The 4,009-nt window shown below is 34.7% G+C and overlaps 1 protein-coding gene across 1 annotated transcript in view; it reads left to right on the plus strand.

Annotated features, from left to right (window-relative positions):
* Positions 1 to 4,009, plus strand: part of LOC119640124 — a 149,174-nt gene that overhangs the window by 11,211 nt on the left and 133,954 nt on the right. The gene's annotated exons all lie outside the window — the stretch shown is intronic.

Consider the following 4,009-nt stretch of genomic DNA (forward strand, 5'->3'; position numbering starts at 1 on the left):
AAATCGACTACTAGAGTTTTTTGCAAATAGAGACCAGGACTTCTGTGAGAGAGGCATTTTGAAGTTACCTTTAAAAAGGCAACAAATCATACAACAAAACGGTGCATATTTGACCCAAATGGGACAGTCCGAAGCATGTTAAATAAAGTCCTGAAGTTCATATAAAAATAATGGATTTCTTTTTCCCCAAACTAATATGTATATATATATTGTGTATTTTCAATAAAGTTAGTTACGCTCGTTTCGTCTCTTTACGATTTGTCGCTATAGGGAATAGTTTTCTACTGTTTATCTTTAAAATCACTGCAAAAGTGAAACAAAAATACTTAGCTGCGAAAACACACAATGTCTTCAGATCGTTAGTGGTTAGAAAAGCGTTTGCGTTTTGAACCATTCATAAACAATGTCTGCAACACTTGTTATAATATCAGCTTTTCAGACAAGTAAAGCCAAAGACAATATTAAGAGTTGATTACAGAGAGCAACCGCTTCTGAAGAACAATTCCATTATGCTGGTGCTATCAAAAGCTGGATTGCATTTAAGCATCACCAGGGATGACAGTTATGATTAGATAACCACACACACACAAATTCGCTTATATTCCGTTATTGTATAACGACTTTTCCAAATAAGGCGTTGTATGAAAAGTGTGTCGAATCGCTTCCGATAGCGTTCCACATTAACCCAAGACACGTTGGTGTGACTTTCTTCAAAACAACTAAAAATGTACTCCTTGTGGATTGAACACAAGAATGCAGACAGGCCGACAGGACAAATTTATATCGAATCAGAAAAGAATTCTTCATTCTGAAACGATTGGCATAATAAAAGCGCGGAAGTCTTTCTGGGTGTTGTGTGCATTGTTACAAACTGAATAGAAGCTTGCACGACAAGTGGTGCAGACTGTAAAAATATGCGAAATTCTCCAACTCACCAACAAGATCTTCGAAACTTCCGGCTTCTACAATGACTGCAAAGACTAAAGCAAAAAATTTTGCAATGAGAGTAAGTTTTGAAATGTTCTAGCGCAGCTCCTTAGCCCTTGATGCTTCTTAGCGTGGGTTGAAGAATTCAGATGAAACTCAAATTTCGTTTTGTTATATAATTAAATGTCAGGGAGGGTTATAATTATGTTCACTGACATCATCGAATTAGAAAAGTCGAGGGGATCTATCAGAAAGCGTTCTCTTATCAAACAATTGTGTTAACATGAAAGTGGAAAATTAGAAGTGTAATAGCTAGCTCGGAGGACTTGGCAATACAGCAACTGTTACGTCAATGTCAATGTCATTATCTCACTTATCGGAAAACTCATAGCAAAAGATACGAAATGCCTTATCTGGTACTATATAAGTTCTTTTTTTCGGTTGCGATCTCCGCTAAGGGGCATGAAATTGTCTGATTGTGTTTGCGTAGCTCATGGTTAAAAGGAGAGAGATGTTAGACAAGACCCGCATTAACATGTAATTTGCAAATCTAGGACAATGCTATTCCCGGTGATGGTAAATGGCGCCATATCCACCTCGTTCGCCGTCGGGCATCGTAAAATTAAGCCTTGTATAAATATGTATCCACGTTAGACTGCTTCTATGCTATAACAACCTAACTACAGTTCAAATCAGTCCATTTCTGCCGTTTTCCAGTGGTAAAATGATAGAGATCTCTCTACAGGCTTACGCGTGTAGAAAATTGATCATTAATATGTCAACAGAGGACCTAATGACTAGCCACTATATAATCACCTTAGATTATTGTGTGCAATACGCACGATCGATAGTAAATGTACCGCTAAGCTATTTGCTTTCCATACTTTCTAATAAGCCACATCTTATTTTTGACATTATTTGAAATTTTTTGGTTTTTCCTTTGTGTGGGAATAAGTACCGTCAGTAAGTTCCGACGTTGCTCCAAATATTAGGTAGTCCGAATTATTAATCACAGCTTTTCATTGTGGAAGAAAGTAATTCTTTTTTAATACAAGGAATATTGTTTTGGATGAATTACGTTTCCCTATAATCTCACGAATCGTTATGTATCGATCAGTTTCAACGGTTACCAATGGTGTTTGGCCTACGAGAACACGGTAAAGCGATCAACGGAAATTTCCAGAACGAAGTTTCGCAAATAAATTTTGGCAAGAGCGTTTTGCTACAGCGTTGATTCCAAACTACTTTATGCGCTTCTGCAGCTGTTTTAACCTTTTTGAAATAAAAAATTAATATACGTCTTATACGCTCACACAGTATCGATCACTTTGGAAGTTGATTACAAAATAAACATAAGCCTGCTCCACATAACTATATGTACCTTTAACGCTAATTATATCTCTAGCTACCCGAAAAAAGTTATTTTATCCTGGCGTTGCGGAAAACCGCGAGAAGTTTCCGGACTACCTAGAACACTCTACGATTGCCTACAGCGTTATGCATTTCTCTTGATCGTTTTAAATTCTTTAAGTGTTGCGGTAACTGCTTTGTAGAAAGCTTGCGTCACTGCCGAGAGCAACAGTTCTTCCCTACGGGGGAGGATTGAGAATAATGACTGAAGCAAATCATTTTATTGGATCTTACTGTTGTTTCTCGCCCTTTAAAAAGCGATACTGTCTTGTAAGCAATAGTTACCTAAATTAAAAATTAATATGCAAAGGGTGCAACGCCTACTTACTATCAGTGCTAGAATTAAAATTAACAATTATATTAACATTAACGTGATGCATTACGATATGACATGAAACGCTTCATATCAATTTTGTTTAAACGACACAAAATTTAACTCTAACTTTAAACAATAAGGATTTAAATCCATTTCTGTAATTAATTACGTTGATCAAAAGCTCTACACATCAAGTAATAATTCGTTTAAGCTGACTTTCCTTTTTCATAAGTTTATCTTTCTTCTTTTTTTTTATTTGGTTAATTTGTTTCCGCTTAATTTGTCTACATTTTTATTTAGTAAAAAAGGCGCAAGAACAAGAAATTATTCAAATGACAACAATAGCGGTAAAGAATTCCATTTACAAATAATTGTTTATGTTAACCGAAGTAAACTAAAAAAAAAAAAAAAATGCGTTGTTCGTAAATAGGAAGAAAAACTAGTTATTTTTTGTTTTTTTTTTTCATATAATTTGTGCATATTTGTAGACAAATATGGGCTGAGAACTAGTATTAGCTATGAATAAAGCTTAAGACAGAGAGTAAAAAACACCATATTCTACAGATTTTTTTTTAAGGTTTAGGGTACATTTTCCGCTTGCCTGAAACTAAAAAGGGACGCTGTGTACTATAAAATTGAGCAGTAAAGTATGGGAGGGTGTAATATTACAGAGATGAAAGATCGCGCTAAGCCAACTAATAGACGGGGGGAGTCTTAACAAAGGGATGATAGAAAAAGGAAGAGGCACAGTTTAACGACAAGTCAACAAAGTGAAGTCAAAAAAATTGATTACAATTCAAAACAGACCCCCTTAGTTTCGATATAACTATTAGGTTAGTAGGACTACCATTACTAGCGAAACCAATATGTATTTAATTAAAAAGTCAATATTCGGTAGTTATTTCAAACCAGTTTAAACTAAAGTTATGTGCAGTTGAGAACACATATATATGTGTATACGTTAGCTTATAAAAAATTAGGTTAGTAGTATAGTGAAGGGTGTGAAGATAAACTCGAATTTAACTAGTAAAGACACCTACCATTTCTGTTAACATACCTCTGTTAACGACTTAACAGAGTTCATGTTAAACAATTACAATTGAGATATAGTTGGTTTGAAAGCCTAATCCGTCCATATTAAAAAAAAGAAAATATTTTTGTGGACATTTCATGAATCAATATAAAACTACCTTTCAAGCAAACTAAACAAATTCAAAGTTTGCTTATGGGAAACTATTTTTAACGGTATTTGAAATTTGGTATGTTAGCGAAAACTGCATATGAAAAAACACCCAAATTTGACACTCTAGTGCGGCCAAACTAGAAAATGTCGCCTATATTCACCTATATCACGTG

Source organism: Glossina fuscipes, unplaced genomic scaffold (genome assembly GCF_014805625.2).
Source record: "Glossina fuscipes isolate IAEA_lab_2018 unplaced genomic scaffold, Yale_Gfus_2 115, whole genome shotgun sequence".
NCBI lineage: Eukaryota > Metazoa > Arthropoda > Insecta > Diptera > Glossinidae > Glossina > Glossina fuscipes.